Source organism: Artibeus jamaicensis, unplaced genomic scaffold (assembly GCF_021234435.1).
Source record: "Artibeus jamaicensis isolate MK-2021 breed Jamaican fruit bat unplaced genomic scaffold, CSHL_Jam_final contig_465, whole genome shotgun sequence".
Taxonomy (NCBI): Eukaryota; Metazoa; Chordata; class Mammalia; order Chiroptera; family Phyllostomidae; genus Artibeus; species Artibeus jamaicensis.
In genome coordinates, this window is record NW_026521843.1 from 26,046,324 (window position 1) to 26,069,615 (window position 23,292).

Here is a 23,292-nt window from a genome sequence, read left to right on the forward strand (position 1 = left end):
ACTGTAGGGCCAGTGCCCACTCTCTTTGGCCCGTCAGCCTCCAGGGACCTGCAGCCACATAGGAGATGTTCCAGGGCCCAAGAAAGTGGAGAAATGGGAGTCAAGAGCCAGTAAGTCGGAGAGGCAGGTCCTGGCCTCCGGGGAGGAGGCCAGGTGCAGACCTGGGTGGATTCTGCCGTCTGCCTGCTCATCGTGGTGCTGTGTGTCTCACACTGGTTGCTCTGCGTTTGGTTGGTGCTGTATTCTCACTGTTGAATGCTGTGTTGCAGGGAGAGGGGGCCCTTACTCGCTGCCCAGTCCCTGTTGGCACCATGTGTTACCTGTGCCATGTGAAGGCCCAGTTCAGAGCACTTTCCAAAGAGACCCCTGCGTTGGTCCTGGTGATTCTGTTACATCCCATAGTTTTGCTCTGGGTCTGATTTCCTTACAAACATCTCCACCCTCAACTCCCAATTTGTAAGCACAGGGCCCCATTCCTGGGCAGGACCGGCTGCTGGCCTTTCTGCTAATTAATGACTGCTGATTGGCCAAGGGGCACACTCATTACGCCCTGTAGAGATCAAAGCCAGGCCCAATAATCTGCTAAACGAGATGTCAGATTAGGGCATTCTTCTGGGCTATTAGAAAGATTTTTCTCCCTGGGTAAAGGCCTGTCAAGGCATATGACCCCATCACCCAGCGTGAGCCCAGCCAGAGGGCTCTGCAGCCTTTCTGCCCCTTTTCCTTTGCACGAGGCCATTTAATGGGTCGGCCTCACCCCAGGGGCGCAGGTAAAATCCCTAGGAAGGTCACAAAATGTCATGTTTGGGCAGAGTCACCCCTGCCTCTTTATCCTTGGGTGTTGTTGGGTGATTAAGGGAAACTGTAGACTCCCTGGGTCCCTGTACTTTCAGCTCTATTATGGGCATACTGCCTCAGTTTACCTCCTGGGGCTGGGGGGGTCAAGTTTTGTGTTGACCCCCCCCCCACACTCTTCTCAGGAACTAGCCCCAGACTAACACTCTTTTCAAACTAAGAGGCCCCACCCAAGCTTTTCACCCCAAGGTGGGAATGGAGCCCCAGTTTTTAGTAGTAGGGCTAATAATTATTAAGAGATGCTATTGATCAGATGCAGTGTGTGCGGCATTGTGCTAAGTGATTAAGCACTGATTTTATTACACTGTTTGAAAATACTGCAAGTTAGATATTATTAGCATCCTCTATAATAATACATGATAATACATGAGGGGAGTGAGGCTCAGCAATTTGTCCAAGTCACTCAAATCAGCAGCAGCTCCAGGGGTGGGTCTTGACTGGCTGAAGCCAACTAGCATGTTGATTGGTTTAGAGACAGGCACATAACCTAATTTTGGCCGATGAGAAAGCACTAATTACTAAACCATGAGTATGAAAGGTCTGGAAGTGATGAAGCCCTCTCATCACAGAAGAATCTGGAGCTGTTGAAGGGAGGGGTTGCATGAGACCATGTGGGACCAGCATGTTGGGCCTTTGGAACCACAGTTTGAGCTGTTGGATGGAGCTAAGCTAAATGATTGAATACATTGTCTTTATTATATAAACCAGTTTGAGTTGGGCTTCCTGGGACTTGCAAATGAAAGACTGGTATATAGTCTATGTCCCAGAGGAACTAGACCTGCGCAGTGGGTCTGGCCCCCAAAAGGCTGCCCTGGGGTGAGCCCACCTGGGAGGCTAGGAGAGTACTGAAAGCATTCATGGCAGTCCGCCACTTACTGTGGTCACCCACCACTTGTCCTGCTGGCCCCTGTCCCGGCTGCCACTTCAGCCCAGCCTAGCTGTGGCCTCTGTTTTGGTTAATACTAAGTTTGACTGCAAGAAACAGACACCTGAAGTGACAGTGGCTTAAACAAGATAAAAGGCTATTTCCTTTGTACACAACATTCTGGAGAGGGGGGTCCATGGCTGGTGTGACGGCTGGGCCCTAGCAGAGTGTTCCCGGGTGTACACGCCTTCTCTCCGCTTACACTGCTCTCCTTGGTCAGGGGTTTGTCTGCCTCGTCAGTCTCTGCAAATCACCAGGTTTTGTTTTGCTGGTGCTTGCTCTGCCTATTTTCAGTTTTATCCATCGCTGTCCTTATTTTGATTATTTCTTTCCTTCTACTTAATTTGGGTTTATTTTATTGTTTCTCTCGTCCCTCATTTCTTGAACTGGATGCTTAACTTTTTAAGTTGTAGCCTTTACTTTTCGTACACAAGCCATAAATGGAAGTGCAGTTTTCTCTTTAACGTCCCTGTGGCTGCATCGAGAAATTTAGAAGTGTGGCTGTGTTCTAAATATTTTCTCATTTGCATCATAATTTCTTTTTTAACACTTGAGTTATGTAGAAATATGTTTATAAATTTATGAAATAACGTCTTAAGTGTTATTTTTGCTATTAATTTCCAATTCGTGCATAATACCCAGTCAGTTGTCATAAATGTTACAAGGGAAAAATATGAGTTATACAATGACTGAGTGAAGGGTTGTATATTTATTCCTTAGACTAAGCTTGCTACTTTAAATCATTACTCACAGGGTCTCCTTGGTCTCTCAGTTATAGAGTCTTTTCCTTCATAAATCCTCTTGTGGTTCTCTAGGGAGTGCTGTTTATTTCTGTCTGGCTGCCTTTGTCTTTACTTTGTCCCTGCCATTGTTAGTACGGATGTCCCTTCTTAACTACAAGACTCAGTTTTCCAGGAGGACATGGGCTGCGGCTTGTTCATCAGAGCATCCTCTACAGTAGCGATTTTCAACCGGTGTGCTGCAAGGATTTGTGTAACAAGCAGTACCTGACTCTTTAGTTGGGAGCACTGACCCTTCCCCCTTAGGTCACAGGTGGCAAACACAGGGCCCGTGGGCCGAATCCACCCGGGTGGATTCGGGTGGGCCTTGTTTCTACCCGGTGGCAGCGCCGAGCTCTCGCTCAACTGTTAAGGAGTAGTTACATTTATATAGTCCTAAAATTACATTCGGCCCTTTGAAGGCAACCACAAGGCTGATGTGGCCCCCGGTGAAAATGAGTTTGACACCCCTGCCTTAGATTGTCAAATTAAAAAATGACAACAGCCAACATAACAATAGCCGTCCAGTGTGAATGAATCAAAATTATACCTAGTAGTTTTTTGGGGGTCAGATTGGCAAAAAAGTATATTTTTTTGGTGTGCCACAGAATATTAGAAATTAGTTTATGTGTGCCATGGGATGAGAAAGGTTGAAAATCGCTGCTCTACAGAATCAAGTACACAGTGGTCACTGAACAGAATTATTCACAATTTTAATACATTTTCCAGATCTGGTACAGGCCCGGTCCCACAGGGAACCTGCAGCTTTCCCTGTTTCTCCCCTGAATATTCCAATAGCTAAGCTCCCCCAGCATTTTTGAGCACTGTGTCTGTAGCCACTTCGAGATGTGTTAGTGCTGGGATCAGGGTTGTCTTCGTGTGGAAGTTTTGGCCACACTCCTCTTCCTGCTGTGAAATGCAAGCTTCCTCACAAGCTGCCAACCCCAGCTAACATCCTCGACTTGTGGGGAGGGGTCATTTGAGGTTTGGAATAATTTGGATGTGGCTGGGAGGAAACTGGCCTTTGCTTAGCCAACGCTTTCCTCGTGGAAGTACAAAAAGATGGTGAGAAACGCCGTTGGGAGAGACAGTCAAACAGAACATTTAAAATCACGTTTGGAGCTTGCCTGTTCACCAATAAGCAAGTGCTTTGCTGTACAATTCATTCCTAAGGTGTTCCCTGAGGACCTCTCCTGGTCACACCTTGTTCCCATTACTGTAGCTTTTTGAAAGCAGCACACCTGCCTCTCTTCAAAAGTAGTGAAGCACAATAATTCACCGAGAGCTGCCCCCTGGTTGTCCAGATCAGCTCCTCCGACAGTTTCAGCGATCACAGCCATCCGCGGGCCCTCATGAAGGCACATTCTGTCCAGATAGAAAACAAAGAAATGGCCTGCCAGTTTAAGATGCCAACGGATTCAGCACATACCTCATTGGGCAGATCCATCTCTCCTGCCCACTTGGCTGGCAGTGCTTTCTCACGCACCGTGCCCTGTAAGCAGACACTTTGACCTTGGGTACAGATGGAGCTGCCCGCCCTTGCCTGGGCCCTGGATGGAAGTTCCGCCTCCTCCGTATGTGAGGACTTGCAGGAGCTTCAGGGTGGGGGCCTTTGCAGGGATCGTGCAGTTCTCAAGAGAGTTTGGCTGTTCTCCCCTTCCAATGGAGAGGGGAAAGGAGCCCTTTCTCTTTTCCTTAAAACCTAAGGAGTGCACACCAAGACACCCATTCTTAAACATTATCCATGTTACCTGGTTCAGAAATCATTTGCCTAATTTAAATCTCTTTTCAAAAGGATTAAAATATCTTTTGAAGGTGCTTGCAAATGCTTTCTAAATTGTACATTTTGAATGGGAGAACGACATGGCTGGCCTGGCCCTGTGGGACCTGAACAGGAGCGAGGAGGACTAGAGAGAGGTGACAGGACAGAGAGGGATTAGCTTCTCTCCCACCATGTTTGCAGGCCAGCGTTCTCGAGTCTCCAGTGGGCTGGGTGGCGACTGGACCAGGCAACTGGCTTTGAGTCACCTGCTGTCAGTCCCTATTCCTCTCCCCTTCCTCCTGCTCCTCCATCACCAGCAGGCTGCCTGTTGAGTGGGAAGCGCCAGCAGCAAAAGCCCTGAGGGTTGACTGCCTTCAGTCCTTGCAGGGCCTTCTGAAGAGCCCAGACAAGCACCCACGCGAGAGCCAGCCTGTGCCTGCCAGCTCTCACGGAGGGCTCCAAAGTCAGCTGGCTAAACCAGTCAGCAGGGCAACCAGCATGGAAAGTACTTCATCATAAGTTGAAGATGCTTGCTCTTCTCCCTCCCCTCTCCTGTGGGGTGAGCTGGACCCCGGAGGGACTGGATGAACACCAGCTGAACCCAGGAGGAAGTCGGGGAAAGTGAGTGAAGGTCAGATCAGATTCCTTTCTCTGGCTCAAGTAACTGGGGCCACAGTTCTCCTGGGAAAGGGAGAAAAAGAAACAAACGAATAAACAGGCAGAAAGAACTGAGTCTTAATCAACAGAACCAGAATGTCCTAGAAACGCAAGGAAATTGAAAATATGGATTCAATCAAGCGATGGTTAAAGGACCCATTAACCAATGAGAAAAGGGTTTTGTTATAGTATAGGTAGGAAAGATAGAAGAAATGAAAACATTTTTGTGTTTATTTCCTACTAAGTCGAGAATCTTCCATAAACCAATTATATTAGTGAATTCTTTAAGGGTCGACACACACTTCTATCGATTCATAAGCCCTAGACTTCATAACAGAGCCACAGAGGTGAAACCACAATGAGGAGTCAAGAATAACTTACAGCTAAACTTTAAAGGTAAACAAAGCTCCCAAAGAGAGATTTAATTGTGGGAAAGTGATTTCTGAACCAGGAAACATGAATACAATGAGACATTTCACAGTGCAAACTCAAGCAGGATGGCCATCATTCTAGAAAAAGGCTGCAGGTGGCCAAGGTAGGCCTCGCGCTAGCCAAAGTTGTAAAGGAGAGCAAACGCCTAGGAGTGAAAAGAAAACACCACACAAAGAAAAAGATGCTTCTTCGCCTCCGTCTCAGTTCCCATTCTTTCCTCATCTAGCTTCCCAAACCTAATGCCTACAAAGCTGTGATTCATCTGGTCCAGTCTGGTGTTGGTTCAAAAGAACAGAGTTCAGAAGCCAAATGTTATGTCATTATAACTTCAGTTCTTTCCTCGCATTTCTCAACCGCCTTTCAAGGGGGCATTACCTAGCCCACTCTGCATTTCTCTGCCAGCCTCTGGGACTCCCCAGGGCACAACTCCTCCTTCTCTTCTCCCACGACTCCACCTCAAACCTACCCCACTGCCCCTCTGATCTTCCTCTCCTTTCCCCGCTGCAATTCTCCTTGTCAAAGTTCCAAAGAAACACCCTGCAGGGACACCTTCAAGGGTGGGAAGAAGCCGAGAAGAAGTGGGCCAAAGTTCCCTTAGCAGGAAAGGGGAAGGGAAAGGCTTGGAGCAATCACTGGTGAATGAGTTTATCCCATCAATAAGTATGTAGGTTCTTTGCAGCCAAATGACCCTGACAAGGACAATGTGTGACCCAGCGTGAGTTATTTAATGTCTCTAAGCTGCAGGTTCGGTTCCTGCGCTTGCCCTCTCCCACCCCGGTGGGTAGCTGGGAGGGATGAATGGGTGATTCTTGAGAAAGTGTCCCCTTGAACCCTGCGGCTAGTCACCTCTCTCTCCATCCCTGGGAAGCCGGGAGTGCAGCCACCTACAGCTTGGGAGACACAGCCCAGAGCCCCCAGGATTAGGGTGTCTCCTCGGCCCCTGAATCCAGCTCCTCTGGGGCCAGATCCCTCCCCTGCGACTCCCCCCTCTTTCCTTACAACCTGGCCCACTGTCCAGGGGCTTCTCTTATTTTCCCCAGGTGCTGGAGAAGCCGCCATTGCATCAGATTCCTAGCTACTGCGATTTGATACTCCTGGATTGTGTGCCCGTGGTGGCCCAGGCCTTGCTGTGGGGACTGCTCACGTTCACTTTGGAGGTATAGATGGGGGGCTGGTGGGAGACATTCCTTCTTGGACACCCAGGCAGAAGGGCTTCCCTGCTCAGGTCACTGCCCCTAATCCAAGCAAACGCCCTTCCCCAGCCCAGGATAGCGGCCCTTGCCAGATTCCTTCTGCTGCCCTGTCTGGGTCAGGTGCCCCGGGTCCTCTCAGATGGCTGGGCCCTCCCTTCCTGCCCAAGATGGGGGTCCTGAGGCCAGCAGTCCTCTTTCCCCCTGCACTGCCCTGGGACTGCCCGGAAGTGTGGCTTCTGGAATCAGAGACGGAAATGGGGGCGAGGGGAGGAGGAAGGAAGTCGGTCAGTCCCGGTCCCATCACAGGCTGTGAAAGGAGGCTCCACCTCTGATCTGTAAGGGCGAGCCCAGTGCCCATCGTCGCAAGTGCTCCACTGAAATCTGTCAATAGGTGGCTACTGATCTACTGTGTTGGCTTATTCATTTATGAGTCAAAGGAGGAAAATACCTGCCACACTTGTTCCCCTTCGCTCAGTTCATCTTCAGGCCAACACAACCGCCCGCGAGATAAACAGTCCACACTCAGTGACTGTGCAGGTGCTCACCCCAAGTGGGGACTGTTCCGACAGGCCGGCGGGGACTTACCTTTGCACTGTCAACACAGCAGGACTAGTGTCAACAGGATGGGGAGGCCCAAGGAGTGGGGAGCTAGAAGCTGTTTAACCCACTTAGCAAATGTGCTGCTTAGAAACACAAACAAATAACGAGTGTGCTAATTACCGATGATAACAAGGTTTGACAGTTTTCAACACTTATCAGTCGCATCATTTGAATATCCCGACAGCCTGGGAGATGAGAGAAGTGTTCTTCCTGGACTTACGGATTTATGGATGAGGTGACGGAGAGCCAGAGAGGTTAGGAACCTGTCCAAGTTTACACAGCTGAGCCCAGATTCAAACCCGGGGCTGCGAGTCAGTGCGTCCTGGGCCAGCTGCCCTTTTTGCCACCTCGTTGGTTCCTTCCAGGTGGCCCTTGACCTGCCAAAAGCTGGTGGTATTTCAGAGTGCCACTCTCTCCTGTTGGTGGACAGGTGACTGCTCTCAGCACCCACAGGAGAAAGACCCACCTTAGGTCTTAGAAGATTCCTCAGGCCTCCCCTGGACATGGCCCTTTGGCATGGGGATTATTCTGTCAGTGAACTTGGGGGGAAGGGGGGTGGATATGGCAGGGCAGGAGCACTGACTTTGGAGTGGAAAAGCCCCGGGATTCCAAACCTAGGCACTTACAAGCCACAGCTTCATGTGGTCACCTTCTGTGCTTGGGGCTTATTTTCCTTCAACTGGAAGGGAGGGATGCAGGAGGGGGCATGATAATTCCCCTGCCTCGCACTCACTGTGAGTTTCTTGTACATGCCCCCAAAATGTTCTTTTTGTCTCTGTGACCACAGAGACTCCCAAGGCCACCAGGAAGAGGCTGTGCAGGCTGAGGGAGGCCTTATGGCTGATGGCAAGTGGGAGATAAGCTCAGGGCAGGGGGTTCTGGAAGGGGGGTCACTTCCTCAGCCAGAGACCTCTTGCATGCCTCTGTTTTCTGAGTGCTTTATACCATTAACCTAGGAGAGTTGGCACCCCATCTTGCAGTTGACAAAGCCAAGGCCCACCCAGAGCAGGGAGGACTGCTAGTGAAGGACTCCACGTCCAGCTTGCTTTGGGCACTTTGGCGCCTTGTTTTACCCTTGTACAAATCCTAAAGGTTGAATGCTATCGTACCCATTTACCGCTAAGAAGCCTGAGGCTCAGAGAGGAGTCACTTGCCCATAGTCGCACAGCTCCCAGATGGTGGAACTGGAATCGATACCCAGGGAATAGATGATAAAAACCTACACTCATCCTGCCCACCATGAGGACAGGGCAAGGGCCTGGCTCCAGGCCAGCCTTTTGGACTCCCAGTCCAGTGCTCTCTCCCTGGCCCATATTCCTCTTGCTCCACTCAGGGCCTTCAGAGGACACTAAGTCAGGAGCTGATGGCCGTGCTTTGGCCTTCTCAGGGATGTCTTATTTCCAGTGGTTCCCACAGGATGCTTGGCTGGGCTTCTTGGAAAGAGAGGCTAGTGAAAAGCCAGTGCCCAGGAGCCACTCCCGAGGCAGCTGAACTCCACGACCTTCATCTTGCCTTTTCCTCTTTGGGAGAACAGGGTCTAGTTTGCACAGTCCTGCTTCCGTTCTCAGGTGCTGTGGGGCCAGGTGCTGTCCCTTTATCATACCAGGGCTTACACCTGGGCAGCACAGGCTCCTGACCCATCACATTTGCCCGGGGAAGCCAGGTGTCCCTCTGGACCTGGGAGCCCATCCTCCCAGGGCCAAGGTGTTACTTCCCTTGATGGTGAAGTGGTTTAGGGATCTTATTTCTGCAGCCTGGGAAGTGGGAGTGGATGAGGGGGTGGGATGAGGGAGTGTGAAAGGGTTAACTTCATTTTGGCTGTTATTCCTTTTTGGCATCTGCAAGTCAGCTTAATAGGATCTCAGCTTTCCTGTTGCCTCACCAATGAAACAGAAACCAGACCACAAAGGGGTCTGGAGATGGTTAACCGGTGATGCCTCCTGGTGGGCTGCAGAGCCTCCTCAGAGATATCGCTAGGAAATGGCTGCTGGAAAGGCCATGCTGGGGTCTCCTGTCACCAGGGTGAGGGAAGGGCCAGGCAACTGTGTGCTCCCCAGAAGGCCTGGCTACAGGCAGAGGGGAAGGAAGGAGGGTGCAGGGTCCCAGATTTGTGCTGGGATCCGGGCACCGCCTTCATACAACCTGGGGTCTCAGCCTGCTATGTTCCCGAGTCTCAGGATCCACTGCATTCAAAAGCACCAGGCTTGGCCCAGAGCAAGCCTGGCTCAGTAACTGTCTGCCCTGTCAAACGCGTGGTCTTTCTCTCTCCCACTTCTCCAGTCCCAGGGCCTTTGCAATTAATTCCTCTTCTCTCTCTCTCTGAAGCATTCTTCTTTCTGTTCATTTCTTGGCCAGCTCCTACTTCAGATCTCAGTCTGAAATTGGGCTAGGGGCCTCAAGGTGGACCTTTCCCTTTCCCTCTTGTCCCCAGCAAGCCCTGCCCCCACCCCCAAATCATGTTTCTCTGGTTTCCCCACGGGGCCGGGGTTGAGTGTGTGGATCCTTCACTTTGCAGCCTTGGCAGCAGCCCAGCAGAGGGTCTGCGCCATTTCCGACCTCGGGAGGTGTAAGGAACCATTGCTCTAATGGGTGGGGTGGGGCAAAGGACAGGTCACCAGCACTCCGACCCACCGAGGTCTCCTTTGGGAGCCAGGGGAAAGGGGATTGAACCAGTCCCGAGGTCGGGACTCTCCTGCCAGGCTAGCTTTTCTTTCCACGGTGGTTTTCATTATTTTTCATTCCCAGACTGTTTTGGAAGCTGGCTGCCATGGGAACTGAGTCTTTGGAAAGCCCCGGCCTTTTTTCCCCTCCTGCCCCCACCCCCACCTTCCATCTCCATTCCCTCTTAATTGGTTTTTAGTTCCCTGGCTTTCAGGCTGGTCTGTTTATTTTGATTGCAACTCGACAGAACAAATCTTTAATGAACCAGCTTGTGGGGAGAGCCATTAGCAGCCGCCTGCCTCCAGGGAATGGGGGAGGCGCTCAGCCAGGGCCACTGCCCCAGCCCCTCCTGGAGGAGGTTGTGGCCCTGCACCAACCAGCAGCCGTGTTTCGTGTTGAGAGTGGCAGTTGGTGTTTCGGGCCCAGTTTTCCTTGAGTGTAGTCTGGAGGTGAGGACACAGGACTTACCCTCCCCAAGCCATCTGCAGCCTCAGCCAGGAAGACCCACAGCCCTTTTAAACAATCCAGGGGCCTTCCCTCCTGTCCTCCCTGTGGCCCCGAGGAGAACCTCTGAGTAACCACACTGCAGATGTGGGGAGTGAGGCTCAGAAAGACTGACAGACCCAAGTCTCCTGGCCAGCAAGGCTGGATCTCACTTTTTTCTTTGAACCCCCCCCCACCCCAGTTTCCCAGGAGTGTCGCGCATCCTTGGGCCAAATAGGCAGCCTGTGGTTCGGTCTGGGCTCTTCCAGGCCCTGGATTTCTAGAGCACGTGCCTACTTGCTTTTTGCTTTGGTTTCCCCACATCTAAAAAAGAGCCATTTGGGCCTTATATTACTTTTAGGGATGCTTCTTAGTCTGGAAGAGACAATGTGTGCCTGAGAGCCTGGCAAACAGGAAAATGTATGCGTCTGTGTTACTATTATGAGTATAGACTACAGAACAATCCATATAGTGTCCCTGGCTCTTGCAAGCCTGGAGGAAGCCCCTAGGCCCTTAGACTGGCCCCCATCTTTAGGGTGACCTCAGTGGATGTGTTTCCCCTTTCATGTTGATCTCATTCTGCCAGAGCCATTACTGTCAGAAGCAGAGAGCCATGGGGTATTAGAGTGGAAAGCAGCCTTAGAGATCAAGTCGGTGGTTTTTAAACTGGTATAAAGAGCTCCAGGGATCTGTGACTGAGACTCTGGGACAGTAGGGGTCGGCTGTGGCCTCCTCCCCATCTCTGACTTCAGGCCAGCATGATCTACTTTTATCTGCTCTGTGTCCCGTGGTCATGTGGTATTTCTTTAGAAAGGAGGGCTCCCTTTCTACTCTGGTCATTGTTGGCTCACCAATATATACTCACTCAAGATAGTGATCTCACTCTCCTTTTTGGTGAATGGCTGGAAGTAGGCACTTCTAGACAACAGGGGGGTTAAGGAAGTCTAATAGGGGCTTCTTGCTCCTTAAAATGAAACACAAGAAAGATGGGTTCTCTCCTTTCTTGGCTGGTGCTGTGCATGGCTGTGGGCCTGGTGCTGTGGTTGCCATCCTGTGACCCTGGAGAAAGCCAAAATGAGGGCACAGCTAATCCGCAGAGGACTGCAGAGTTGCCTGATAATACTGGGGAGCAGCTGACCACCATATCACCCCCGGAGTGGTCCTGTCGCTGGATTTTATCAGATGATATATTTTCTTATTGTTTAAGCCATTTTGAATATGCTAGTTTTGTTTTTGATTTTTATTGTTCACTTCTTTGCTTGCTTTTGTTATTTATAGCTAAATGCAACTTAATTGATGAGTTTGAATCTGTTGACCTAGGTCAGGCCCTACATTTCAAAAATGGGGTGACTGTGGTCCGAGGGAGCAGGGAATGACATGCTTTGGTTAGTGACAGAGATGGTCCAGGACTCTTGTCTGCTGGTCTAGGACTCTGTCCTTGGATTCACAGGTGGGGAGCTGGTACCCTGGGTTGTACCAGTTGGCACTGTCTCCTGGTCCAGGGAGGACCCAGGTAAGCCAGGGAGGCCCTGCAGGCTAAACGAGCTGAGACCAAGTGGGTGCTACAGACTGAGAGCCTCTTTATTTTTTTTATTATTTTTTCTTCACACATCCTTTTATTTATTTATTTGTTTGTTTGTTTTTAAAAAGCTTTTAAAAATATATCTTATTGATTATGGCTTTGCAGTTGTCCCATTTTTCTCTCCCCTTTATTCTTCTCTGCCCTGTATTCCAGTCTGCCCTCCCATCATCATTAATGTGCATGGGTTGTACATATAAGTCCTTTGGCTTCTACATTTCCTAGACTATTCTTACCCTCCCTCTTTCTATTTTCTGCCTACCATCTATGCTACTTACTCTCTGTACCTTTCTCTCCTCTCTCCCCTTCCCACTCCCCTGTTGATAACCTTCCATGTGATCTCCATTTCTGTGGTTCTGTTCCTGTTCTAGTTGTTTGCTTAGTTTACTTTTGTTTTTTGTTTTAGGTGTGGTTGTTAATAACTCTGAATTTGCTGTCCATTCACTTAATATTTTTTAATCTTCTTTAACATCTTATAAAATGAGGGCATGGTGATGATGAACTCCTTGAACTTGACCTTATCTGGGAAGCACTTTATCTGCCCTTCCATTCTCAATGAAAGCTTTACTGGATAGAGTAATTTCGGATATAGGTCTTTGGATTTCATGACTTGGAATACTTCTTTCCAGCCCCTTCTTGCCTGTAAGGTCTCTTTTGAGAAATCAACTGATAGTCCAATGGGCACTCCTTTGTAGGTGACTGTCCCATTATCTTTTGCTGCTTCTAGATTTCTCTCTTTCATTTTAATCTTAGCTAATATAATTATGATGTGCCTTGGTGTGTCCCTCATGGAGTCCAACTTCTTTGGGACTCTCTGAGCTTCCTGGAAGTCTATTTCCTTTGTTAGCTTGGGGGAGTTCTCCTTTATTGTTTGTTCAAATAAGTTTTCCACTTGTTGGTCTTCCTCTTTCTCTTCTGGTACCGCTATAATTTGGATGTTGGAACGTTTAAAGATGTCCTGGAGGTTCCTAAGCCTCTCCTCATTCTTTTGAATTATCATTTCTTCATTTTTTTCTGGTTGGATATTTCTTTCTTTCTTCTGGTCCACACCGTTGATTTGAGTCCCAGTTTCCTTTCCATCACTATTGGTTCCCTGTATATTTTCCTTCATTTCACTTAGCATAGCCTTCATTTTTTAATCTAGTTTGTGATGAAATTCAACCAATTCTGTGAGCATTCTGATTACCAGTGTTTTGAACTGTGCATCTAATAGGTTGGCTATCTCTTTGTTGCTTAGTTGTATTTTTTTCTGGAGCTTTGATCTGTTCTTTCATTTGAGCTTTTTTTTTTTTCTTTATGCTCCTGTTATGTAGTAAGGGGCTGAGCCTTAGGTGTTCACCAGGGCAGGCAACCCACCTCACTGGGTTGTGACACTGTATGTGGGGAAGGGGTCTGAGAGGAAACAATGGTGTTTGCTCTGCTTTCTGCCAGATTTCAGTCACTTCCCCAGATTCCCACAAGCAAATTGGGCCCTTCTGGTGCTGATCCCCCTGTGGGTGGGCTTGTGCACATTCTAGGACCCTGTGGGTCTCTCCAACAAACTCTCCTGTGAGGCTGGGAGTTTCTCCCACTGTGGCCCACAACCCCCACAGGTGTTTTCAATCGGTGGTTTGAGGCTTTATTTCCCAGTGCTGGGGCTCTGGGTTGCGCAGTCCATCTTGCTCCCCAGTTGTTCCTCCCTTTTTATCTGCATGCAAATGTGGGACTGCCTGCTCCACCAGCCACCGCCTTGCCTGCCCCTGTCCTCCAGCCACCATCTTGCTGCGAGTCCTCTCTGCCCTGCTGCGCGTGTCTGCCCCTCCTGTCAGTCTGGTTGTCAGACTTCCATACATTTCTATTTTCTGTCAGTTCTAGTTGTTTTTTGTCTTTAAATTGTTGTTGTGCTTCTTTCAGTTGTGTGAGGAGGCAGTGTGTCTACCTACACCTCCATCTTGGCTGGAAGTCGAGAGCCTCTTTAGCTGTTCTAGGGGACAGCTTCTGCAAAGCACAAAACAGATGCATAACCCATTCCTGTACCAGCTTGTGAGAACATGGGAAGAGCGAGAAACCGAGGCATTCAGAGTTACTGCGAGTATCAGTTAGGATCACTACATTTGGCTACTTAAGATAAACCTTACACAAGTAAGGTGTTATTTTCCTCACATAATAGGAAATCTGGAGATAGACAGTCCAGGCTGGTACAGCTGTTCAAACAAGTTATTAAGAATCAAGACTCCCTCTTTCTGCTCTGCCATTCTTGACTGGTCCTCATGGCCATGCATAGCTGTGCCATTTCCAGACATCACATCTGAGTTAGGCAGGAAAGAAGTGTGTAGGGGGAAAAGTTTGTGCCAGCTGGACCTATGTCCTTTTATTAAAAAAAACAATGCCCATCCAGATGCCCCACTATAAAATTCTTTGTATATCTCATTGACCAAAAATGGGTCACATGGATATCTTTGGCTAGACTTGGGGGAGGCAAGTATTTATCACAGGGAATTTTGCTGCCCCAGACAAACTCAGGATTTTGTTAGAAAGGAAAGGAGGAGACGTGGACATTGGGAGGCAACCAGTGGTCTTCCACAGTCTTACTCAGTAGGCCAACAGACCAGGAATAAGGCCCAGAGGGTGTGATCCCCTCTGAAAGCTCTGAAGCTGCTCAAGTCCCAATTTGCTGCCTTCAGGGTCCCCTACCTCTTAATCATCTCCCTCTCAGATGCCAAAGTTATCTTCCCACAGGACCCACTCTGTCACATCACCTTCTGGCCAGAAATCTCCCTTTTCCCATAAGATGTCATCCAAATTCCTTGGCCTGGTATTCAAGTACCAGGCTTCAAACTACTTCTTTGGCTCAGTTCATCTCCTCTGTTCATCCTTAGGCTGGGTTCTCTCCCATTTGGGCACTGCCTCTTAACTTGTTCCTGTGGTCTTTCTTCCTCCCTTCCTTTCTTTCTTTCTTTCTTTCTTTCTTTCTTTCCTTCCTTCCTCCTCTTCCTCCCTTCCTTCCTCCCTCCCTCCCTCCCTCCCTCCCTTCCTTCCTTTCTTCCTTTCTTCTTTCAAATTTTATTTATTTATTTCTAGAGAAGGGGAGGGAGAGAAACATCAGTGTGTGGTTGCGCCCCTAACTGGGGACCTGGCCTGCAACCCAGGCATGTGCCCTGACTGGGAAATGAACTGGCAACCCTTTGGTTCACAGGCCAATGCTCAATCCACTGAGCCACACCAGCCAGAGCTCTCCTGTCCTTTCTGCCTGACAGATGTGTAAGGTGTCTCATGAGGGCTGAGTTTTCATTTGTATTTCCTGCTTGACTAACAAAATTCCTACCACCTTTAGGGCCACCTCCTTCCAAAAGCTGACTCAGATGTTTTTCCTGTGTTTCCCTTGGGCATGACAACATGTGCTATTCAGATCAAACCTTTTTCCTTTACCAATCACCCCAGAATTGAAGGTCCCAGGGGGTAAGAATGGGCCCCATATGTATAAACCCAAGTCTTACACATAGAAGATGCTCAATAAATACTTGCTTTCCTTCAAAACAATTCATCTTGAGCAACTTCAAGCCAGGGGCTCTGGGAGTGCCCTTGGGTTCTTGATAGATTTCAAAATACATAGTTGAGAATATGCTTAATGGTGATTTAGAAAGTTGACAGCATCTGAGATTGCTTGAACTGTTGTGGCCATCCGAGCAGCGGGAATCCTATTCGTTTTGTTGACCACTGTGTCACTAGCACACGGCATGGTACCTGGCCCTCGTGGGCATTACACAAGTATGTGTTGAAAATGACATAAAAAGGCAGTTCAGAATAACTCACAATTGGATCCAATATTCCTGGTTCCTTATCCTCTCCCAGGACTTGCCCTGCAGCCTGGAAAAAGCTTTCTTATTTCTCAATCCTAATGGGTGTGTGGGGTGGAGTGTTGAAGAGCCAAACCCCTCAAGCCCCTCAGGAGAGGCCACCAAAGGCCTTTGTCTCCCCGCAGTTGTCCAGAGTCAGGGTTCCAGGTTGGCATGACAGTGTTACCAAGAACACAAGTGCCCTCTTGTGCTTTTGCTCCCCCATCGTCTGCATTTAAAAAGGTCAGATGCCTGTTGTCTAGCAACTGGAGAGGCTGAGATGGAAAGAAAACTGGTGTGTGCCACTGTGATGGAAAGCAAAGAGGAAGGAAGGATTTGGGGGTAGATTACGAACTGCATGTGCTACCATTTTGTTTGAAGAATAGGGAACAGGGCCTTGGGAAAGATAAAATGGCTTCCTTGCCCAATGCCCCACATTAGGTAAGTAGCGGAGCTAGAGTCTGTCTGATTATAAAGTCTCATTATTTCCAGCCAATCAGCTTCATGTTGCAAGACAAAGGTATGCCCTGCAGAGTGTGGGAGGCTGGGGGTGATAGTCAGACACCGGGAACTTCCATTCTAGGGATGGATGAATATGGCATTTCAGACGCAAGCCTGGATTTGCAACGGCTTCCCCTTGAAGATGGACTTTATTCAGTAGAGATGGATGGAAGTGGGTGAAAAGTAGGGGATATATGCCTCCATCTTTTTTAAACTTTTGTTTTTTAAATATAAGATGCATTCCGAATAGTTCACAAATTATGAGAGTACAGCTCAATTAATTTTCATAAAGGGAACACCCTTGTGTTTATCACCCAGATCAAGAAAGAAAACATTAGAATGACCTAGAAGCCTTCTTCTTGTTCCCTTCTGGCCTTTATATCCCACCCACCCTCCCCTTGCCAAGGGTAATCATTATCCTGATCAAAACAGTGTTGGCTGTTTTAGTGCTTCTTATCAATGAAACTATACAATATATACAATTGCGTGTGAATCCTTTGTTCAAAAATTATGTTTGAGATTCATTCATATTGTTATGTGAGTTGTGGTTCATTCACTCTCATTGCTGTATGGTATTCCATTTTGTGAATATACTGCAATTTGTTTACTTTATTGTTGATAGGTACTTTGGAAATTTCTAGTTTTTAGCTATCACAAATCATGCTATTATAAGCATCTTGAACGTGTACCCGATTCCATTAGATATATATCTGGGGAAGGTAAATATTCAGTTTTAGCAGACACTGCTAAACTGTGTCCAAAGTGGCTGTATGAATTTACAACCCCTCCATTATGTGAGCTGCAATTGTTCCATATTCTTGTCATCACTTGGTATTACCAGTGCTTTTAATGTGACCTATGCTGCCTGATGGGTGTGTAAGGTATCTCATGAGGGCTGAGTTTTCGTTTGTATTTCCTGCTTGACTAACAAAATTGAGCACACTTTAATATGATTACTGGTCACTTACTCAGCTTTATCTTTTAACTTTGAGCAAGGTGGGAGAGACAGGGGAAGAGGCCAGGTGAGTATGGAAGTGTGACTGCTGGGTGTGAGCATTTGAGAGGCATACCTCTGCTGCTTGAAGACCAAGTAGAGGTGATGGGAATGAGGGCTTTAGTGCACATGGAGTCACTCCAGCAGGAGAGGCAGTGAAAGGCTGATGCAGGAAAAGAGCTTGCTTTGGCTCGGCACTTACTAGCTAGCCGACACATTTTGGAAAAGTGCCTCAGTTTCCACCTCTGTCAAATGGAAAGAAGTCCAGTGCCAACTTGATAGTGTTGTTGTGAGGTTTAAATGTGATGAAAGGTGGACCGTGTCTGGTGCAGGGTTACACAGAGGTAAATGGTCTCTGTGCCTGGCTCAATAAGTAATAGCCATTCATATGAGAGAATGACTGAGAAGGGAGAACCAGACACATGCCCCTCCACTGCGGAGTGACAGCAGCAGAATACCTTGTGGCTTGGACAAGACTTCCATTTTTGCTTAGAACCTTGCCTCTCACACACCTGCCCTCACCTGAAGAAAGTGGCCAGTCTAAGTGTAGTGCTGTTCTGAGCCCCACATGGAGAAACAAAATAAAAGGCACTCATTTCTCCTAACATGATGTTTTTAAAAACTGTCGGTTTTGTGTTCTCCTTGCTGTACTGAGTCAATACCAGCCAGTTTTCTTCTACCATAACAGCTTTCTTTAACTGAGCAGGGGGTTTCCACAATTTAGATCTTATCCATCTGATCTCGTCTTTGTCTTGTGCTGTTTTGTCATGAACTTCATTTGTCTGGAAGGGGGGAAATGGTCATAGAATTGTCAACAGATGAGTACAAGCAAGTCCTGGCCAAAACCAGCCCCAAGGACCAGCGAGCCTAAGGTCTTGCTCAGCTGGTGGCCTTCAGAGCAGTGACTTGACCTTGGATCACCATCTGAAAATGTTACAAGTTCTGCTTTTCCTCCAGCCAGACTTTGTGTTCTGGACAGTTGATTTGGGAGATAAGACCTTAGAAACCCCCTTTCTGCTGAGCACTTCAGTCAGAGAGAGTCACCCTCTGGTTGGGAGCCCACGACAGGAGGCTCAGAGGGAACACGTTTAGCCAATTGTTATCAACTTGCATGGGCTCATCTTGGTCCATGCCTCCCCTCCCCCAGGCTGCAGCCTACTCTGTAGGATTCTCACTGTAACCCGAATTCTTGTGCATGTTTTACAGATGGCACAACCCCAGCAAGGATAGTTTGGAGTTACAACGGCCAGGTTGGGGAACTTTCGATATGACCCAGACGGCCCATCTTAATGGTGTCTTAGACTGGGGATGGACAAACTTGTTCTGTGAAAGACCAGAGAGCCAATGTTTTAGGCTCTGTGTACCATGCTGTCTCTGTCGCAACTCTTCAACTCTGACACTGGGGTGCAAATGCTGTGGCAGACAGAACATAATCAAATGAGCATGACTGTGTTTCAGCAAGACCTTATTTGCAAAACAAAGTCCCAGGGCAGGAATTGGCCTTCGGGTTGTAGTTTTCTGAATCCTGCTTTAATGCATACCTTACCTGCCAACAACACAGTCTTGGCAAAACAGTAAAGGTGGGGTGTGGATGGGAATCAAGACCTGCGGGCCATTTGAAAACCTCCCTCCGAATGAATGTTATGCAATTACTCCTGTGATGGAATATGAATATGTTCTGCTGTTTTTGTTCTTGTCTGTTGTTGGCTTTTTTTTTACATGTTTGTTTTCAGATTTGTTGAAGCCTTTCCATGTTAAAGAGCATCAAAACAAGCCATTCAAGTTCGTGTTTCCTGCTAGAGGGAGCCCAATCTACTGTCTTGATAAAGAGTTTCCATGTATTACTCAGATGATCATTAAAAATGCTCTACAGGACATAGTTCCTTACTCAAAGTTTCCCGTGCCTATACCATCTCTAATCCTCAGGCAAAGCAGAAAGGATGAATGAAATTTTTAAGATTAGCTCTGCTTTCATAAACACTTGAATTTTCCTGGTCCAAAGTTCTGCTCTTGACCTTACTGACAATAAGGTCAACTTCTTTAAGAGTTTATCCATTCTCCCCTCATAGGTTGGTAATCAGCCTACCCAAGCACCTAGGAACATCACCTCTAATCCTAGACTCTGCTAGGAGCAGAGATAGCCAAATACTGCATGGGATCCATACAGTGTGCTGGTTCTACGATTAACTTCCTCCTGGTTCATGCCTGCTCAACCCAAACCTTAGTTTTCTGGAAGAGACACCAAAGAAATGCAGCCCTTTGACCTTGATGGGAAAAGGCCTATCAGTCACTGCTAACACCTATACAGCAGTAAAACTCCAGGGCTTGACTTTTAGAGCCACGCTTCCCCATTAAAGAAACACAGATCTCCTCTGAGGACTGGAGGACCATCCCAAACAGAAAATTTCTGGGGAGGATTCTTGAGAACCCTTCAGAAGCAGACTCTAGCCTAAGGCCATCACATTAAGCAGACAGCAGCTTGAAGTGGACAGTTTATGCTTCCAAATCTTCAAGACTGTCCAGATGCCTGGAGCCACAGGTTAGTGTGCCCTGCTTTTTCTAGCATTCACTTTATTTCTGCCTATTTCTTACTTTACTATTTTGCAGTAATGGTTTGCTGGTAGCATAGCTGCTGGTCATTGTCACGTTTCTGTTGTTGATCTTCCCAAAACGGATGTCAAGCCTTAACTTGTTAGAAATACCTAGGTATTTAAGATCTCAACATCTCCTCTGAAACACAGCTCACTGAAGCATGCCTCCAGGGACCGACAAAATAAAGCCACAGAAGCTATTCTAGAAATTTACCCAGAAGAAATACTGATTCACATTTTATGTGCAGATGCCGATTTCTACAATGATGATTGTGCAGGTGAAAAAGGATGATAGAAATGTATTATTATCCTTAGTTGAAGCTATAAATAATCTCCTATAGCTTTTAAGGTTCATTAGAGAAATTTAAATTCTTTGGCCAAATTGGAAATGAACAACCAAATAGCTTTTACATTTCCTATTAGTTAATCAGGGAGTTGTCTGCACCATTGCCAACACTTTGTGTTACACTTGGGGAAATGTTACTGACCAGGTGTAACACTCTGTTTGGAAACTAACGGAGATGGCCACCTTTCTCTCTAGGGTACATGTGAATGGGCTCGGGGACATAACTTTTAACCTAGCTTCAGTGATGTGGGACCATTACCCTGCTTTTCGTTGTCATGGGCAGAGTGTTGGCAAGTGTGGACGCTCCAGAGTCTTGACTGTGAGTGGACAGGTGCCATCACGTCATGCAACTCAGCGACGTGTCACTTAACAAATGGAATGGGGAGAACAGAGCAGTCCAACTCCAAATTGTCGTTTCGGAGAAGACAGTGTCACATAGGGTCCTGAGTGATGTAGAGGCTGGTTTCGTGGTTGACTCTGTGGCCAGAGAATGGCCATGAAAGGAGGGTCTGGTGGGTAAGAATTAGAACCACCCCTGCTTCCCCCATCGATTATGCAGTTCTCATCATAGAATGTTTGTGGCTTCCATAACAGTTTGTTCTTTACTTGTTGCCTCACCTGAATCGACCTTTGCCTTAAGAAAACAATCAGTCCAAGTACTGGTTCCACTCCCGGTGTCCACCTTCTTCCAGAGCAATACAGACCATGGCCTCCTTTTCTCCTGATGAGACATCACATCAGGACTCTCCGTGCAGGGCTCTACCCAACTGCAGAAGGTCAGTAAAACCCTATTTGCTCATGTCATCCTATGCTACTTTGGGTGAAGAGGCTTTTCATAGGAGCTATATTGGATCTGTTTTAATATTTCACTCATTTACCAATATCTGCCCCAGAATCACCTGAAAAAAAATCCACATTAGGTTTTCTTTGAACAGAAACACATTTGAATTTCCTATGGAAAAGAGCTATTTGAATCCTGCCACAGACCCTGCATGCATGCCTCAGTTAATTAGTTAATTAATTCACTTGTTTATTAAGCACGCGTTTGGGGTGCATGTTATACACAGGGCCCTGTGCTAGAAGACGGGAACACCACAGTGTGTGAACAGATGTTCCGTCCTTGTGCACCTCACTGAGGTTCCTTCAAAACTTGAGCAGTATTTGGCCTCCCCATTAACTGGGCCAGCTCTACCCTATCCATGGTCCATGGTACGGGTGGGGTGGAAGTGCTGAGGACTTTCCAGGTCAAAATCATGTCCTTGCTATATGGCTGCTGCAGTAAGTTTGTGTGTCCAGAATCCCCTTGATTTCATAGAACTAAAGAGCTGGAAGGAACCTTAGGCCTAACTATCCAACTTTTTATTATATAAATTATATTTATAACATAAATTAGTAAACTGAGGCCCAAGGACCTTGAGAAACTTGTTCAGGGTCACTGTGTGTGTGTGTGTGTGTGTGTGTGTAAATGAGGTTGTGCATAAAAGAGGAGCATCAAAAACCATAATTTCTAAATAAAATGAGTCAGAATCAAGGTCATTTAAAAATGGGCTTTCCGAGAGAACCCCAGTTGGCTGTGAACCCCGAGGACTTATTTTTAAAAATAAGAGGTTACTCCATTTGGATGAAGCTTCACTTGGCCTGTTTGGAACCATTAGGATTTTTTCTTAAATCACATAAATTTCTCATAAAGCTCACAGTCCTGTCACTGCGGTGTTGTAGAAGTGGCACCTTATAGTCCAAAGCTGATCTCTGGGGTGGAGAGAGTGAGACCCTTTTGAGAGACATCGGGACTCCTCCCCTGGACCTCAGGCAGTTCAGGGACAGCAGCATCCCTCGGAGACCAACACCCCTCTGTCTACCTCCTCTGTGCAGGGAGTTAGGTCCTCCCAGGCTTGCTGACCCCTGAGTGACCCTTTCCAATCCAGATCACCCTGTAAGGGTCAACCCACACACCCATCACCAGCCACTCCGCCAGGGCCCGAAAGGTCCTGGACTGAGCAGAGGAAAAGCCTTTGCACCGCCCACCTCTTCGCTAGTAGAGATGGCCTTTCAGTCTGGATTGAGGGGCTGGTAGAGGGGCCCTAGGCTGGGAAGTCAGGAGAATATCTTTTCTTCCCCAAGTTAGGGTTGTTGAAGAAAGAGGGAATTCATTGAGAACCAGCCTGGGCCAAAATTTGCTCCGTTCTTTCGGGATCCACTCTTCTCTGCAAAGCCAGTCCAGAGGACTGCTGGAACGGGGAGGAGGGGGGCGGAAACACGAGGGAGGCTGAACCCCAGAGGGTCTCAAGCCGGTTCCCAGACGAGAGAGTTGACTGGAGAGGGGTCAACAGAGACAAACATAATCCCTGTCCTCAGAGAGACCTGCCCACTGGGCTTAGCAAAAGCCTCTGTGCTTTTTCTCTGTTCCCGGGGAATTTAGACAAGACAGCCCTGAGCCCTGTGGGGCAGGGCAGCAAGAGGTCCTCCCCAACCTGGATTAGGGCCTTTATGCTTCTGACGAGGTCTGTGTCTGGACTGACAGAGGGGGCTGAGAAGTGGGGACAGGGTGCTTGGGGGAGGAAGACTTCAGAGTGTCTTCAGAGCGGGGAAGAACTGGGGAGATTAGCTGGTTAAACCCGTCGCTGGGCAGGGACAAAGCTTGAGGGGCAGAGAGGGAGCACGCCCTGCCTGCACCACCCAGGACCCTGCACGTTCCAGAGGCAGAACTGACTCCGGGTCCAACCTTCTTCCCAGATCGTCAAGCTGAGGGGGAGGCTAGGGTTTGCTATCTATTCATTCATTCATTCATTTATTCGTTCACTCACTCATTCACTCGTGTGTATTGGATAGTAGCTTTGTGCCTCGCTCTGTGTAAGATCCATGGGTAAGTCAGAGGAAACTACCCCATTAACCATTTGTACCCCACAAACTTAAACTCTCAATACACATGCACACATCTCCACATATGTGCATACACATGCACACACAGACACATGTGAACAATTAAGTTGTGATAGGGAGCAGTATGTAGACTTTTCCATAAAGAACCATAGGACAGAAAGTGTTACAGGAGATCAAAGCATGAGGAACTGGTGTGTGCTGGGGTGGGGGTCACTCTAATTTCCGAAGGACCCTTCTTA

At 47.9% G+C, this 23,292-nt stretch overlaps 1 long non-coding RNA gene across 1 annotated transcript; it reads right to left on the reverse strand.

Moving 5' to 3' along the window:
- Positions 1–3,271: 3,271 nt before the first annotated feature.
- On the reverse strand, positions 3,272–7,153 carry LOC119061529 (uncharacterized). Its single transcript, XR_005084807.2, has 3 exons — positions 7,052–7,153; positions 4,512–5,002; positions 3,272–3,924 (listed from the first exon to the last, which is right to left on the reverse strand). It is a non-coding gene; the product is annotated as an uncharacterized LOC119061529 (long non-coding RNA).
- Between the last annotated feature and the right edge of the window lie 16,139 nt (positions 7,154–23,292).